This window comes from Phocoena sinus, chromosome 7, assembly GCF_008692025.1.
Source record: "Phocoena sinus isolate mPhoSin1 chromosome 7, mPhoSin1.pri, whole genome shotgun sequence".
NCBI classification, from domain to species: Eukaryota; Metazoa; Chordata; class Mammalia; order Artiodactyla; family Phocoenidae; genus Phocoena; species Phocoena sinus.
The window spans coordinates 20,682,434-20,701,307 of NC_045769.1; positions in this window are offsets into that span (position 1 = coordinate 20,682,434).

The following is an 18,874-nucleotide window of genomic DNA, read 5'->3' on the forward strand; positions in this document are numbered from 1 at the left end:
AGGCAGTTTGGGGAATATTTTATACTAAATCTCAGCAGGATGGATGAGAATCAGAACATAAGAACTCAGATAATATTCACAGCTATATATGTATGAAAATCCCCAACCTCTATAATTGATGATCAGTTATAGCTGACCACAGAGCTTATGTGTCTGTGTAACAGTGTGGGTGTTACTGTATCTTGTACTAGGGGACAAGAATGCTACCAGAGGTGCTAGAAAGTGTCAGAGGGAAAGATATTTTCTCCTTGTTACTCCCATGGTTGTGCCTGAAATTTAAAGCCTTAAATGTAGGAGAAAATGAAGAACCACCTGCTGGACTGAGTTATGGAATGTCTTTCTTTGTTACAGATTATACAGTCCTTTCCCTGATAATTTTTCAGAGGAATCAAAATTTTGTTTGAAGACCGATCATTGTCTTCTCTAGGGATCATAATGATGAGTGCTCCAGCCTCACACTGTGTAATACTTCTTGAAAATGGAAGATGGGGAAATAACTTTGGTTATTCTATCCTATAGCCATGAAACAATCCATCTGCCTTGGAGATTCCACAACCCTCAAGAAAATAATTTTTTATTTAAGCTGCAATTAAGTATGAGGAGGAGGTATATTTGTGGATTGCGCAAAAAGAGATTTCATTGCAAATCCAAAAGAAAAGGTTTTTTGAATTACCCATGCACCATGTTCTACCCTCCTCCCCAGTCCAGTTTCATTAACATTGATAGATGAGTGTGGATGATAACTCACACTGCTAGTGGATATTTTCAGGATGCATGGAGCCTTCCCCTTGTCGCATCTCTCGGCATAAGACCTACTCTCTCCTTCCCTGCCATGACCTCTTTGACACCATACAATAGGACATCACACAATAGGACATCACGACCTACTTCTCTCTCTTCCCCTCAGTTATATCCTCCATTTTTAAGTTGCCAGACAAGTGTGATTTGACAGATGGAGAAGGCTGTCAGCAAAGAATTGTGTGATGTTACTTTGTGGCCTGTCTGTTCTTTCTCTAAAATGCCACATAGTCTCCGGTGGATAAGTCCATTTTTCCTCTTCTTATGTCTCTATTTCTTCACCACGTAATCTCTCCACCCTCTATCATATGAGCAACACACGCAGAAACTAGCAAAGGAGTCAGGGAATTGTACCAAGAGTCAGAGCTGTCCCTAGAAACCTGTCCAAGAAGGCATGTGTGGAACAGGGCACTCTTCTCTTTATAATAATTATAATGATGTTTTCTATATAGAAGGGCCAGATGTAAGTATGTCTTACGGCCCTTCATGGCTAATACCGAGGGATACTGACAAATGAATGAGGTAGTTAAAGACAGGCAAAGAGCTTACATGATGCAGGGAAGACAATCCTGAGGATTAAAAATGTAAGGAAGGGGGCTTCCCTGGCGGCGCAGTGGTTGAGAGTCCGCCTGCCGATGCAGGGGACGCGGGTTCGGGCCCCGGTCCGGGAAGATCCCACATGCCGCGGAGCGGCTGGGCCCGTGAGCCATGGCCGCTGAGCCTGCGCGTCCGGAGCCTGTGCTCCGCAACGGCAGAAGCCACAACAGTGAGAGGCCCGCGTACCGCAAAAAAAAAAAAAAAAAGTAAGGAAGAGGAAAAGAAGGAAATGGGGGGAAAGGAAAAGAAAAGGAGAATAAATTCAAAAGTGAAGAATGCAATTATCAGTGGAAAGCCCACTTTTCATTCATTCTTTCCATCGTTCATCTAACACGTGTGCTGGGTGTTGCTATGGGCTAGGTACTCTGGTAGAGGCTTTCAGACACCTTATTCCATTTAATTCTCATAACAACTCCATTGGCTAGACACAGTATCCCTTTTATAAGTGATTAAACTAATATGCAGAGAGTTTAAGAAGTAAGCTCAGTTAATACAACTAAAGGCAATGGAGTAGGTATTGGGACTCAGATCTGCCTGGCTTCATGACCTCGGCTTTTGTGTCACAGAACTTCCATGCCAGTCATCTTATCTACCAAATATTTTGACTATCTTAAATGGACAGTGAGAAACCCAGATTTTGGGATCATTAGTTCCAGCTAACCAATCTTGTCTCTTCTTGATACAAACAAGTGACTCTTGGTACCCTCATGACTAGCGTAGCTTTAGATTCTAATTACTAAGACACTTGCCCTCATGACCTGAACACATCACACCTGAGACATTGCATTTTTAGGAACAGTTAGAGCTGCCTGGCCCACAAATCCATCACCAAGAGCTGTTCAGGAGCAGTATCCATCCTGGCCCTCCAAGATCGCACAGAATCTTTAGCACACCTGAGTTCTCTATCTTCTTTAAACACCTGAAGCTGGAAGAGCCCCCTGTGTCCTTCCTTTCTCCTCCCACTTTTCCATGTTCCTCAACCCAGAGCTCACTCCCATTTTTCTCCACCTGCACCCCTGAGCCCAGGTTTGTTCCCTTGAGCTTGTGGAAAAGAAAGGTCTACCTCCTATATTCTGCACACCACCAAAGAGCTCAGATCACACCGAAATAAAAAGGAGGAAACAGCTATCAAGGTTCTCTCACACACTGTGCCCTGTCTACAGCTCTTGACGTGGGTCATCTTCTTGGACCTCACGTTGTGAGGTAAGTATCAGTAACCCTGTTTTGCAGATGAGGAAATTGAGAGGTTAAACACATTTCCAAAGGTCACACAGAACTAGTAGAGTTGGGGGGAATCCAGGTGGCCTTGTTCTAACCCATTTTCTTCACTACAAAACCAGACTCTCCCCCAAAAGTAGGCATGAAGATGACGGGTGGGTGGAGAGAAAACCCCTATAGGCTCAGTAAGAGGTAGTTCTCACTATCAGGCAACAAGCAATTATCCAGGGACAAGAAGGCTTACAGAAGCCTCTGAGAAGCCTCATTATAACAAACTGTAGTGACAACCACTTACTGTGGTCTCTGCATCTTCCTCAACAATTCGACAAATCCTAAAGCAGATACCACTCAGCTTTGCTACTTATCTCAGGCCAATTTCCATCAGATGTTAGAGAAAAAAACTATGTGAAAAGAACAACTGTGATGACCTTTCAGAAAGTAGAAACTAGGGAGGGAGCAAAAGAGAAATACAGAAAGAAAAAAAAGGGTGTGTGTGTTTTCCTTGAGGCTGGGAAAGGACCCAAGGAGCCTGGAGATGTAATGGGATACAATGCAGATTACAAAAGTTTTGTTACAGCTGTAATAGCCTTTCACAAAGGCATGGCCCTCCAGAGAGCCATATTTCATCTCAGCTTTCTCCACCACATAAGACAGAGGGTGAGGAGCTGGAAGGCAAGACTGGAAACTCAAGCCCGAACTGAGCGAGCCCTGACATCCCCGTGACACTCCCATCAAACCAAAACGAACTGGACCCAAATGCTCTTGTTCTAACAGGCTTTGGATTTCAACCCTGTCATCTGTTTATTTATTATTTTTTTTCTTCACACTCTCCTTTTTGGAAATGCATTGCCTAGCAACCTGACGTCTTATTCTAAACAGCCATGCGCACAATGGTACGCACGCACTTGGAGACACGGGGGTAGTATTTGAGTGTCTTTGATGGCCTTGCTAGCACCAGCGGGTCACTTACTTGGAAGAGTAGTTCCTAGGGTTTGTGTTAGTCAGGGTTGCATCTCAAGCAATCCCTGGGGCAATCTTAGCCCCTCAAGAGAGAGGAAGGGCACATCTTTGCTTAACACTAGGTGAGTAGAGATAGCCCCAAAGGGATTCATGAGAGGAAAGCAGGCACCAGCATTGATCTCTTTCATGCAAATAAGTCTTCGGATCAGTCACCTGTCAGCTATGTCAGAGAGAGTGTTCTGAAGGCTTTGGATTCAGAACAGACGGCAGAATAAAATACGCTAGTCACTTTCCAGTTCAGAGGGATGGGGGACAGACCTGCCCTCTCTTCTGTTCTGCCATGCCATTTGTACCTCTTTCAAAGGGACACCCCTTGAATTTAGGCAGAGAGGCTGGTGTCCCGATCAGAGCTGCTACGGTGATATGGTCATGTCAGTGGAAAGTGGCACATGACATGGATCCAGAGCCCAAGGGATCTAGCTGTCCAGCCTCCGGGAAACTGACCAATTATCTTCACCCTTGTATTGTAAAATAAAAACGGGTACAGAAAACCACACATAACACATGTACATCTTAATGGATTATTATAAGGTGCACTGCATTGTAGTCGACACAGGGGTAAAGAAAGAGACCCCCGCCATGTGTCCCGTCTCAATCCTAACCCTCCTCTGACCGGAAAGTGACCTCTCTCCTGGCTTTTAGAGTAATGCTTCCTTGCATCCTTATAGTTTTAGCACCAGGCAAACATCCCCGGATACCACAGCTTAGTCATGACCATTTTTTAAAAAGCAATGTATCTTTCTAATCTTTTTTTGTCTCTGGTTCTTTCACCCTTTTCAATTTCTTACAATGTATCTGTTAAAAAAATCTGGGGCATTTAAGCTGAGGGCTTGAAATTGGGAAAGGAAAAAAAAAAAAGACCAATAAATGAATAGGCTGGTTTTCTCCTTTGGCTTCCCTCAGAGTTTGTTTTCCAGGACATACTGGGGTGGGAAGAGGAGAATTGAATGAATAGAGTGGAGTGAGTATTAGTAGGGCCAGGGGACGTTTTTTAAGCATGTGACAGTGTTTTCCGAGCTCCGGACCCCCCCTCCCCTGCCACTCTGCTGGCAAGGCTGCACTAACAGGTGTGGCTGGGGGGGGTCACTGGCCCAGCCCCCTCCCCAGACAGTCCCAGAGCTCCAGCTTCAGCTCGGAGTGGTAGATGGGAAAGCTGCTGCAGTCTCTGGAAGTGAAAAGCCCAGAGGCTTTATCCCTGTCAAGAGCAGGTCTGACAAGCAGCCTGGTAACCAGAGAGGCCAGTGGGGAGTCAGAACACCTGCCTACCCTTCCGGCTCCCCTCAGTGGTTTGCTCAGCCTGAAAGCTTTCCTGCCCCACTCTGGGCCTCAGTTTCTCCCTTTGGCAGTGTGCAGATGTGAGCATCCATCTCATGGAAGCGTGTGGTCACGCATGTTTGCAAAGCCCCTGCTTCCCTGGGGAGGGAAGGCACCTGTGTAAACAGAGCGTGGAGGCGCCATGTGCTCGTTGCTGGCTACGTTCTAAGGGAGGCACCAGTCCCAGGCTGCAGACCTGATGCTGCAGTGGGAACAATGCAGGCTCTGTTTGCCCAGCTGCAGCTCTTACCTTCCCCTCTGTTGCACCATTCCCGACCCCCACCCAGTTTCTCTGCCGGGGGCGGCCCAGAAAGCATTAGCTCACTTGGAAGCCTCAGTTTGAGTAAAATTCAGTTTGCTGGTAAAAAAAAAACCCTCAAAAACACCAAGTAGACTTTTTTGAATCTCCAGGACCACTCTCACCAGTGTGTGTGCTGCTTTGGAGGAGAGGAGAATTTAGGGAAGACGTGGATCCCCTAATCCTAAACCAGCCTTGTCTTTCCCATTGGTGCTCAGGAAAGAGTCATCATAACCCTTTCTTCCTACTGCACACTGACCAAGGAGCTCGTGTTGATAGAAAGGAGTCCTTCAATCTCACTTTTAACTCACGTAAATTTTAGTATGTGTCCTCAGCGAAGAGAAAAAGAAAAATAACTGCCCATCACCTGATTCATAAAGCTGCACTTTGGAAAGTATGACGTGGAAATCTGCATTTCCTTCACTCCAGCTCAGAACTGCTTGTCTTTCAAACTATATTTGGCCGAGACATAGTCTTGCTCAAGGTGGTTCCAAACTCAGACACACATAACATCCAAGAAGATTCTCTTTTCTTTATTTTTTTAATTTAATTTTATTTATTTACTTTTTATACAGCAGGTTCTTATTAGCTATCTGTTTTATACACATTAGTGTATATATGTCAATCCCAATCTCGCAATTCTTCCCACCACCACCACCACCCACTTTCCCCCCTTGGTGTCCATACGTTTGTTCTCTACATCTGTGTCTCCATTTCTGCCTTGCAAACTGCTTCACCTGTACCATTTTTCTAGGTTCCACATATATGCGTTAATATGCGATATTTGTTTTTCTCCTTCTGACTTACTTCACTCTGTAGGACAGTCTCTAGGTCCATCCATGTCTCTAGACATGACCCAGTTTTGTTCCTTTTTATGGCTGATACTCTATTGTATATATGTACCACATCTTCTTTATCCATTTGTCTGTCGATGGGCTTACTTTTCTTTAATATTGGAGCAGACCACTGTTTCTTCAGCTGCAACACTTGAAGTAACCGAACAGCAAACTGCTATTTTTCTAAGGAAATTTCAGGAACTATTTGGATGATATACTGTCAAGCCTAAGTGGCTTGCCCTAAATACTTCTCCTTCACCAGTTGACCCTTGGATAGATTTGCTTGGATCTATTGACTTGGTTAAAGCTCAGTGTATCCAGGACTTCTTAGGTGAATTATCGTTACCTATGGACCAAGATGGTTGGAGACAACTGATATCAGGTCTTGGAGAGTGGATAATAGCTAGCAGGTTATTTCTGGTTGGTGTTAATGGAGATATACTTGATCTATAGAATGAAGAGTGAGAGGGAGATCCAGAGTTTTGAAGTCATGAAGGAGGGTGGGTCTGTGGATTCCTGGGAAGGAGGAGATGAGGTGCTGAAAAAGGGAGAGGGTATTCCACCAGAAAAACAAGGCCTTCAAAGCTTTGCTCTTATCATTGCTGACTCCAGACCAGCCATGCCTCCTGCATGACCTGACCAACTCCAGTCTAGACAGCATGGGAAAGTCGACCATTTTCTAGGGGAACCTCACCAGCCCTAGTCTAGACAGAATTGAGACATCTACCATTTCCTTGAGGCCTAAGGGAGACAAGAAGATCCCTGGCCTGAGCATTGTCCTTTGGAAAACCTAAAAGGTTTTGATGAATTTAGTGTCCCCATCCCAGCAACAGAGAGCTGAAAGCCAGGGGCTTAATAGACCAGATTAGGAGAAGTTTTTAGGACTTACACAGTAGGACACTTGCAGGAATCCAGCACTGTAAGCTTCAGTCTTCACCAAGCATCACAATTTCCAGCTACCTCTCCACTTCATCTCAACCCTCTGCTCCTGGTTGTCTGGCCTCTCTCTGTGCCCTGATTCTCTTTCTTTCCAAGTTTTTCCTACATTTTTCTGAATTATCGTCTTTGCCCTTTTACTACATGCAAGATTGTCTGCTTGGGTTTTCATGGTTCTTTCCATTTTCACTCCCACTTTTTCTGCCGCTGGTCTTGGCTGGGCTCAGTACTTGAATTTCCGTAATTTCCTGGCATTTTCCACCGTTTCCTCTGAGGTGTCGGTTTTCCCTCCATGCCCTCTACCCTTTTCAGATTGCCTATTTCTCATTCCTAGCTCCATCTACACGAACCGAATGAGCCGTTTAGACTACAAAGGAGTGGGTGGGATGAGGGCATGAGTTAGCACCCCTGGGAGAAGCTGAGTTCATCTCAGCTGGTGCTTCAGCAGGCTGGCCAAGAGAAGAATTAGAAAGAAGCAATTTTAAAATTCTTTTTAATTTTTAGAAATTAAAAATCAGAGAAAAACAACAGACAGAAGAGATAAAATTAAGAGGGGGAAGAGAGAATGAGGATGGTAAAATGGGAAAATAAAGGGATTTAAGAATAGATTATATAAACCAAATGAATCTAAATTTTCTTAAAGAAAAGTGAAGAAAAGGAGTCACTGGTCTGAGCTTGAGTTTATTTTAAAAGCTAAAATTCAGAGTAGATGACCCTGTTCCCTACTGGGTTAACACAGCTTGGGCAGGGTTTTTATTTGGTTAATCACATTTGAAATGTGAACTTTCTCCTGTCCATCAAGGATGTGAATTGGATACACTCTTTCCTGAAGTTCTTTAAAAAGTGAGGAGACCTCTATTTGCCTGGGGTGTATTGCAAGAGGGCTTAAAGCTTGGGATTTCTGGAAGACCTGCCAGTGTGAAGAACCTAAAGGGAGATGTCAGCACCATTGGCCTTCCCACTCACCTAGGACTTTGCCAAACTGGAGAATGGGTGTCATATTCTGAGCTTAAGAGCACAAAGCAAAGCGAACTATCTCTCTTTAGAACCCGTTCTTCCCTGACAAAGGTGCACTTAAGGTCTGTACTGGACTAAATAGTGTCCCGGCAAAATTTATGTTCACCTAGAACCTGTGAATGTAGCCTTATTTGGAAACAGGATCTTGGTAGAGGTCACACTAGATTTGGGTGGCCCTAAATCCAATATGACTGGTGTCCTTATGAGAAGAGAGAAAATTGGACAAAAAGACATAGATACATAAGGAGAATGTCATGTGAAGACAGAGGCAGAAACTACAGTGATGTGTCTACAAGCCAAGACACACCAAGGAGCCTGGCAATCACCAGAAACCAGAAGAGACAAAGAAGGATCCTCTGCTGGTTCCTTCGGAGAGAGTGTGGCCCTGTCAACACCTTGATTTCAGACTTCCAGCTTCCAGAACTGTGAGAGAAAATATTATTGTTTTGAGCCATCTACTTTGTGATAACTTTGTTATGGCAGCCCTGAGAAATGAACACGGGGCCCAGCGTCTCAGGATAGCCATACTAAGGTCCACAGAGGGATGTTAAGACTTGCCTGGCCCTGTCTGTGGGCAGCTTTCTGACCTCCCCGGGTCAAGGCTCCTGGGGCCCACCAAGCCGTCATTCTTCTTTGGGTGACCCCCTGACCGCCTCTTCCCGCTGCTTGCGTTTCTTTTTTTTTTTTTCCCACCGCTTGCCTTTCATTAAACATGTATTTGTGGGGGGTGGCCTGCTTGTGTGTCTGCTGCCTTTTAGTGCTGTGTTTTATTTCTGTTTCACATAAATATAGAAGCCCACTTGGAGAGAAGCCTGCCTTGGCAAGGAGGCCTCTGGTGGTTCTGCCAGCTTTGCATATCTCTCAATTGAGTTATGAGTGGATGGGGATTGGGGACTGGACCTCAGAGGCTGCTTCCCTGAGCCCCATGGTCCTCCCAAGGAAGTGACCCAGCAATTCCCCCAAATCCCTTTCTTTTCCAGGAGCAGAACAGCCACTCAGCCAGAGCATGGGGAGAAAGGAGAGAGTATCACACACATCCCCCTAAGCTCCCTACTCCTCGCAAAACATTTGTAAACAGCCGTGGAGCATTTTAAGCTGTTATTCTTTGTTCATAAGCAGATTGTTAAAAAAATCTCCTGGCACAGCCTGGTTTAGGGCTACTGGGTCATGACTTGAGAAGAGGTACATGTCAGGCATGTGCTGGGAAATTTTACAAGGAGGTTGTAGAGACTCTACAGGTAAGTGCAGGGGAGAGTCCCAGACAGATGTGGGTCTGGCCAACTGAGACATGGGACATGGCCTTGAGTTTGTAGTGGAATCTATTTCCCCCCTGCACAATGGCCACTGTGCTTTCACTCTCCCAAGCACTCAGAAAACTGTTTCTTCTATGAGTAATAATAAGGCCGGGAATTACTAGTACTGTTTCTGAGCTCCAGGTACAGACTTCTAGAATAGCAGGGCTAGAAAGAACCTGGGGGTCCCTGGGAACCAGTGGTCTCCAAACTGGGGTGTGTGTACTTTAGGAATTGAGCAAGACTCCACTGAGTTTGGGAAGAAAATATTGAACCCTCCAGCTTTATTTATTTTGTCCTTAAATTTTTTTAAAAAAACTTTATTCATAGTTAACACAGATTGACAGTAGTGAATGTACACAGTTTATCAATGTGTGTATATTAGGTGTGAGTCTCCTAAGTGAATTTTGGTTTTGCACACTGATCAGTAAAAGATATAGAGTCCACTGTTCTAGTTCAGAGATTTTCAACGTATGTGTTGGGGTTGGGGGTTGGGGGGATACATATAGACAGGGAGAGGACGTCTTGGGTACAGGAGGAGTCTACTTAATACTGTCTGTCCTCATTAGGCAATTCGGCTCTGCTTCTATATGCTCTGCACTCTGAATTTCTGCATGATGATATGTCTGATGAAAGAGTTTTACTTAAAAAAAAAGTTAAACAAAATGGCTGAACTACTTCAGCTTCCTTATTTTTCAGGTGGGAAAACTAAGGCCTGGAGGAAAAGTGATTGCTCCAAGAAACACATTGTCATCAGGACCAACACCAAGGCTACAACTCCCTTTCCTGACTCTTAGTTCACTGTGTTCGCCGACCAAGCCATGCATTCTCCAGGCCAAGCACCCTGTTTGGGTGACCCTACATTTAAAAAAAAAAAAAAAGAAAGAAAGAAAGCCAAGCCAGAAGGAAAGGCAGCAGGAAAGGTGGTCTCTCCCTTGCAATGGTCTGGACTCCCAGGAAGAAGTCTTGGCCACTAAAACTCTTAAACTTCGCTACCTGCCCAGGACACTTCCTGAGAGGTTACAGAGCCTGAACACCTGTCTACTAACGGGCTGTCTTGCTTGACCACTTGGTCCCAATGACTTTCTCCATGGCTTCTCAGAAGAAGGTCCTTGTGTTCCTGGAATTCTGGAATGTGATATCCTCAGAGGACTTCTTCATTGATATGTCAGTCTTAATCAGGAAAAGCATCAATCTTTCTCTGACTTTAGACCCCAGTAGTCAAAGTAAGTTGCTTCCTTTAAAGATCATGAAATGTCATATGTTGATCTCTCCTCCCATTTTCTAGACCCTCCCACACCTGTTGTGGCCAGCCTACTGCTCTCAGGTACTCTAAAATCCTTTATGTTTTCAGGGAGTTTAATATTAACAAGGCTCTTTGGGGAATTAAAAAAAAAAGCAAGACAAGTTGTCTGCCTTTAAGGAAAATATTTTACAGATTAAAACAAAAAGGAAAAAAAACAAAGACACAAAGAATACTACTAGCAATGTAGTCCAATAAGATACTGCTACTGAGTGGGTACTATAGAAGCTGAACATTCCTCCTTTCACATTCAAACTCCTTGAGGGCAGGGAATGTGTCTTAAATCTATATGCCTAGTGCTTGGCAAATAGTAGATGCTCAATAAATAAGTTCAGCAAATGAATATTAATTCAGCAAAAACTAAACATTTGAATAAATGAATCCTTAAACAAATGAACACATAAATGAGAAGAAAGGAGAGTATTGTTGACTGACCTAAGAAACTTCATTGTGCAGGAAGACTTTGAATAATATCTAGAATCAGAGGAAAAGGAGAGCATGTTTCAGATGGTGAAAGACAAGTTTGGAACTAGAGAACCACTCTGCTGGTGTTGGGCGCTAGCAGATTTGTAAGTTAAATAGTTGGGCCGGATTGATAGGCTGAAATGAAAAACTAAGGAGCATTTTTCTTCCCCAAAGATGAATTACTAGAGGTCATTAAACAAGAAGATATAAGAAAAGTGATGCTTTAGGAAGGTGAGTTGGAGGTGATGTGAAAGAAGGATTAGTGAAGGAAGGAAGTAACAGTGCATTGCCTTCCTCTTAAATCTTCTCCCTCCATTAGAACATTTCTCCCTGATCCTCAGCATGACGCTAGCTCAAGATCCAAGACACTCTAAGAAGAGCTTAAGATGTTGCCATCATTTCTCTACCACCTATCCAAAGGCCATCTTCCTTTTCTCTCTAGGTTTTCTGTGTGGCTCTGTATAACACAGTAGCTAGATCTTCCTACTAAAAGCAGTCAATTCAATTTTTAAAATAGTCACATTAGCCCCAAATTCTACCTTTTCAACCAACTTGTCTTCAAATCAAATCAGCTCTAACAATTGACGTTTGCTAATCCAATCTTGGAGAAACAACCTGGACCCCTCTTCTTCATTTTCCCTGACTTTGGTGTCATTGCCCAGTTCTGTTTCCATTTTGGTTGCTTCTTTCTATCACTGTCTACCTCCCTACTTCTTCTCTTTTGCTCGGAAATGTGCCTTTTCTTCAGAATCGAGCTGTAATATGCACATTGAGGAATAGCAAGGCAACGTTCTTTAAAACAACAGTCCCACATCCCCCTGGGAGTCCTCTTGGATCTGCCTAAAAACCCTAGTCCAGAAACATGAATTATAGCCACTCTTTTCTCAAGGCCCAGAGCAATTTCAACTGAACCCAAGGGTTCTGAACATACCCCATTCCTCCCAAATAGTGTTCTAAGAAGGCACATATACCCACCAGAAGGAATCTCTCCAGAAACATCTATTTAACTTGGCCACTATACCCCATATCTTTCATCTATTTTTATTAATAAAGATAAATATTTCTTTCCTTTCTTGCGTGATAACCATGCTAAATCAGGAGTCCTATCCCAACCACACTGTTATGTCCCTGCAGCACTAATTGTTTTTATGTAGTCTTTGGATATCAACAATAATACTTTGTGCTGAGAGTGATGTGTATTTAAGAAACTACTTTTTGGATTTGGGAGGTCATCTAATTCATGGACAATCAGACTTTGAGTATCTAGAAGGCAGGCGCCATGTCATATTTATTTTTGTAGTATGAGTGCTTGACATAAGCTATGGGCTCAATAAATGTCTATTAAATAAATGGATTAACTAATGAATTATTCCAAAACGTAACTCATGTAACTCTAGTTGTTTTAACTATTCCAGGCCTTTCCAAGTTTAATCTATACCACTCTAGACCAATTCTTATGTCCATAGCCTTATTCAAAATGCACTCTTTCGTGTATTTTTGTTTTGAGGTTCTATGCATTCTTCTCAGAGTACGTCACTAACTCTCCCTCCACTGCATGGCAGATTAAGGATGATCAATAATTCTTTGTCTCTCTTCCCATTAAAAGGTGGAAAGTATTTTCTCTCCCCTTGAATCTAGGATGGTCAATGACTGCTTGACACACAGTGTATAGCAGAAGTGATATTACATCAGTTCAGGCCTCATCTTTAAAAGGACTAATAGCTTCTGCCTTGGTCTCTTGGAGCCCTGCACTGACATCCTGACTATCACACTGGAGAGACCATGAACCCAGAGAAGCTCTGCCTTCTAACCTTCCCCATGAAGGTGCTGGGCATGCAAGGGAAGCCAGCTTGGACCCTCCATACGACAAAGCCACTATTGTGTGAAAAGCCCATACAACATGAGCCATACAGGGACAGTCCCTTTGACAGCCCCAGCTGAGGTCCCAGCCAACAGTCAGCATCCACTGACAGCCGTATGAGGGCATGATTTTGGAGGACCAACTCACTCAAACCTTCAGATGACTGCAGCCTCAGCCAATGTCTGACTGCAACTTCATGAGAGAGCCCACAACAGCCACCTAGCTGAGCTCAGTTCACTCACAGAACTGTGAACCATAATGATAAATTATTGTTTTAAGCCATTACGTTTTGAGGTAGTTTGTTATACAGAAGTAGATAAGTAGAACACACTGCTATGCAAAAAAAGGCAGGGATCAGGTGCTGGCCTTTCCTCTGAAGTTCTTACAAAGCCTCGTAGAGGGCTTTGCCCTCAGCTAAGGGAGTATAGAGCATCTCATTTCGCAAACAGAAGAATTAAAAATAAATAGGACCTCCTCTCTATAGGGGCTGTGAATAATTTCATGTCAGCTTGGATGGCATGTGTCTGCCACCTGCCTTCACGGTACCCTAGCACTGGGAGAGACCTTGGACAGCCAACTAATCCGTCCCCCTGCCTCCCAATACAATGACTGCTTAAAAGAAATCCTGCCAGGGAACTCTGCTGGGTTTTTCTTTTCCTTCCTCTTTCTTTTTAATCCCAAGAAAAGGAAATCTTGCAGCTACCTTTGACAATGCACTCCAGCAGCTCGTAAATCTTAAGTAGAGCATTCTAACAGATGTTTCACCTCATTCCTCCAAATGTGGCTTCGGCCCTTTCTTCTTCATCTTGTGTTTTGCCTTTATTTTCCTAAATTTTGAGGAGCAGTGAAGAAAATATTACTCACAAACACCTCTTTATTTTTCTTTCATAGATGTGAAAGGATCCATCACTTCATTCCCCTGTGGAAGCTGGGATGTTCTCATTCAGAGATACCTCAGTTTTCTGATCTGAAAAATGCAGGATAAAACCACCTGCCCTGCTTACTCAAAGAAGTTGATGAAAAGTTCAAAATTACAGGGACTATAAGAAGGCACACATAGGCTTTAAAGATACTGTAAGTTCATGGCATCTTGAGTTGAGTTGGCTGTTCGTTTGAGAAACCTCACAGAGAAGGTAAATTAGTTGTTGTGTAGGACTGGGGGGATGGGAGGATTGGGAAGAGATGACTAAAGGGTACAGGGGTTTGGGGGTGGAGGGGTAGTGAAATGTCCTAAGATTGTTTTGAAACACAACTCTGTGAATATACTAAAAGCCACTGAATTGTACATTTGAATAGGGAAATGGTATGCTATATGCATTATATCTTTTTTTTTTTTTTTGCGGTACGCAGGCCTCACACTGTTGTGGCCTCTCCCGTTGCGGAGCACAGGCTCCGGACGCGCAGGCTCAGCGGCCATGGCTCACGGGCCCAGCCGCATCCGCGGCATGTGGGATCCTCCCGGACCGGGGCACGAACCCGTGTCCCCTGCATCGGCAGGCGGACTCTCAACCACTGCGCCACCAGGGAAGCCCTGCATTATATCTTAATAAGGCTCTTAAAAAAGAAAAAAAAGCATAAATTCAATATCTTTCCTGGATTCACATTAGTCTTTCTTCTTGGGGCCTTCTGTCATCTGTCATTGCCTAAGCCCCATTAGTTATATGCCTTGTCTCCCATCTCCAACAGTTGGACCATTTTAGTACTGAGTTTTCTCCACGAAGGCTTATCTTCTACTAAGAGCAGAAAACAAGAGAAGAAATGGACTAAAGTGACTAACAAACATTTACAAGACAAAATGAGGTGATTAGACCCTGAGTTTTGACATTATGAAGTAGATTATAGTCTCTAGAAGAGGCTGCTGAAATAAGAGCTAAAATGATACTTCGTTGATGAAGGCTTGCAGACCTTACAGCTGGGTCACAGAGCTTGGAGACAAGAAGTCCATCTTCATCTTAACTTTAAGGACTTTAAAGACTCTCTCCCTCTCCCTTCCTCACCTTGGACTTCACTGGTGGTGCAGTGGTTAAGAATCTGCCTGCCAATGCAGGGGACATGGATTCGATCCCTGGTCCAGGAAGATCCCACATGCCACGGAGCAACTAAGCCTGTGGGCCAAAACTACTGAGCCCGCGTGCTGCAACTACTGAAGCCCACATGCTTCAAGCCCGTGCTCTGCAACAAGAGAAGCCACCAAAATGAGAAGCCCGCACACCACAACGAAGAGTAGCCCTCACTCACCGCAACTAGAGAAAGCCCGTGTGCAGCAACGAAGACTCAACGCAGCCAAAAATAAACAAATAAATAAAATAATCAATAGGCCTAACTTTATTATATATATAAAAAAAGAAGTCCATTGTTTCCATCTCCTGGCAGTGCTGGAGAGCAAGGAGAAAGAAGTTTGAGAATATAGTTCACAGCTTGCCTCAATTTCCCCTGCCAGCTTCCCCAGGTCTGTCTTGTTCTGTAGAGAACCTTCTCTGAGGCAACCATGAGAAATGGGTGAGAGAGAGGATGGCCAGGAGGGCAGTAAGGCCTCCGGGAATAAAGGGAGTCCTTAGATCTCCAATGAACTTGGCCAAAGAGCTGCCCTTCCCTCAGCCCCAGCCTGGTGCTTCCAAGTCCCCGACAAAGATGGAGCGCTCCTCAGGGAGGCTCTTCAGGAGAAACCCATGTCCACGGAACTCAAGCTGAAATGCTCTTTTAGGGAATCTCAGCCTTTCTGAGAACACAATCTGGGCTAGGATCAGCACTCCACAAACTAAAAAAATAAAAATGAATCCCACTCTTGAGAAGTACCTGGGGCAGTGATATCAGTCATTCTGGCTCATGACAGCCAATACCCTGACCCTCAGACCCTCCTCAGCACCCCCTTCCTCCCCGCTGCCACTCTCAGCTCCCATCCAGACCCTGATCCTGCCAGCACCAAATCAACAGAACAGGCTTCGGACAGCTGGAATAATCATCATATCTCACTCAATGTCTCCAATTCCTGTGGAGCCTGCCCTGTGCCCTCTCCCTCTCACCCTCCTGCGGCCTCTCACTCAATTTGGCCTTCTCTTGGCACCAACAGCTATTTTCCACCACCCTGACTGGCTTACCTCCAACCTACCTCCCCAAGGGGTTTTCACTCCCCACTTCATCAGTCTCCTTCGTGCTTCTCCTGCTGGAATTGGATATTCCAGCTCTATTTCTGGATTCTTTCCACTGTTCTTTCTTGGGCTAGGCAGTTTGCTTCTTCAACCTGCCTTGCATCTCCTTGGCCTATAATAAGCGTTTCTAAAATCCTCCAATGGCAGGTGTAGAACCACTGTCAGTAGCTATGTTCTTTTTTCCCAATAGATTCTTCCTCCTCTTTCTTCTCTGCCTTGTCACAGAAACATAGAGCTTTGGTGAAACGAGGGTTTTTTATTACCTCCCATGCCTAAAAAGGTCCTCAAGTCCTCTCTGTGGTCACTGTCACTAGGAAGAAGGGGGGATAATTCTTCTCTTTTCTGGACAGAACCCTGTTTCCACAGTTTTCTAATCCACCCCTTCACCAATTTTCCATTCCCATCCTCTTCCTTGGCTCATACACAGATAGGATAAGCATATTCCTAACTTTTATATTGTAGTTAATGTTCATTCATATTATTTGGCACTAAAGCTTCCCATAAGTACTAACCACTGTGGGCTACTGACCCATTTCTACATTTGGGTGACTCTATAGCCTGAGGCAGAATCCTCTTTTTCCAAACCTGGGAATGCCAGGTCTTCCATCTTTGGTCCTCTGTACTCAGTTGGTCTTCTGTATTATTCTCCTGCCATATTCTTTTTTTGAGAATGCTGTGCTCCATTCTGCTTATACTGGACCTTCAGTCTCTCAGAGTCCCACCTCTAAGAATCATGAAAATCATCTTTCTTCAACATCCCCTTATGGAAACCCAAAACATTTTTACCTTCCAAAAATGACACCTATTGGCTCTCCCTTCACTTTTGAAAATAGCCCACATTTACAACTGCAAATATATATATATTTGACCAAGGAAACAGAAAGGACAACTTCTAGTACTAGCCCCAAATAGTACAAATCAGGTATATAATGTTGGACAAGCTGAATCACCTCCTTGAGCTTTATTTCCTGCACCCATAAATTTAATAAGTTGAATTAAATAATTATCAAAGGGCCTTATAAACTCTAATTTTCTGTTTCCTTATAAGATTTCTTCAAGAGTATTATTATATTCTTAGAAATTATTTATGAATATAACTTTGAAAAGAAGAATTATGATAGATCTTGCTTTTTCTTTCAACATAGAAATTCTTTTAACCTGAGTGGGGTTCAATTCCTGGGCCTTATGGTTCCTGCCTGCGTGGACTTGGGCAAGTACTTAAGCTCTTCAAATCTAAGTTGTCACACCTGTAAAATGAGTATAATACTAGCACTTATGTGATCAGGTTATAATGTATGTAAAGCACCTCACATGGTGAGTGGCACATAGTGGATGTTCAATTAATGTCAATTATCATCAATGCATTCATCATTCTTTTTAATTTCTTGAATGAGCCCTATAACACTGAACTAAAAACACCTCTGTAATAAGCAATTTCATCCAAATTCTAAGAGCTAGTATGTTTGGCAATGGAAGTCTACTCCCATTATCTTTGAGTCTACTTGGATAGTTCCCATTCCCAAACTGGGGTTGCAAATGACACCATCAAAGTTGGATGTGTTCACAGATGGATATGTGCTTTTGCCACATCCTCAAACTGAATATTAATGAATTTGAGATTATCAGTCAAACCTATATTTCCTACACTCACTATGGACAACTGAGAGCTCACCATCTGTATGTAATAAAAAATTGCCTTGGATTTATAGTTTACTTTAAATTATTGGGCTATATAAATGGAACTCTTGGAAATCAACACAAAGAAAAAGACAGAATACTGAATAGAAAAATGGGCAAACATTGTGGACAGGCAATCACAAAAGAAGAAATTCAATTGGCTAAACAATGAAGAAACCAACTCATTTGCAACTGAGACACACAAATAACACAACAACGAGGTATCATTTTACACTCTTCAGATTGACAGACATCAGAAAATTGAATAAGTTAAAGTGTGAAGGTATGGGGACAGAGGTATCTTCACAAACTCTGATGAGAGTATAGGTTAATGTAGCCATTATAAAGAAGAGTCTGAAAATGATGCCAAAAGCTCGGCCTCTCTGCACCAGTGCCAACTCAAATCTTGGAGACAGAGTTTTGGGTGAAGTAGAAAAGAATAGCTTGATTGCTTTGCCAGGCAAAGGGGGACACAGGGGGCTCCCACCCTCGAGAACCATATGTTTTCACCTGGGAGGATTTGATGAGGAGTTTTATAGCAACGGTTCAAGGGTGAGTTTGCTGATAAGATTACGGTGTGGGCAGGACCTCCACCCCTGCAATCTGGTCTCAGGTAATCTTCTTGATGAGCTTCTCTGGTTCCTTTAATATAGTCTCAGGTGGTCTTTCTCTGGTATGAAGAATGCTGACATCTTAAAGAGCTTAAAGACATTGTTATGTGTATCCCTTGAGGTGGAACCAGGACCCTGCCCCAAGGCTGTATTATTGTTTCCTGGCTGCCTCCTCCTTGACTTTGCATCCCTTCCCTTCCTGGATTAGTAGCTGTTTGAATCTGCCCTTTGGAACTCAGGGAAAGTCATGCAGGCTGGAGCCAAGAAATGGGGGACAGAAAGGCTTCCAAGCCCAAGAGTCCCACAGGGTCCTGCTTGGTTTCAGTGATACTCAACCAAATTGGGTTTATGTTTAAATATGCTCTATGACCAGTATTCACACTCCTGAGTGATATTGTAAAGAAATTCTCTATAGAATTTTAGTAAAAATCTGTGATTTCACTAGAGTATTGTTTTTTATATTAGGGAATTGCAGACGATTT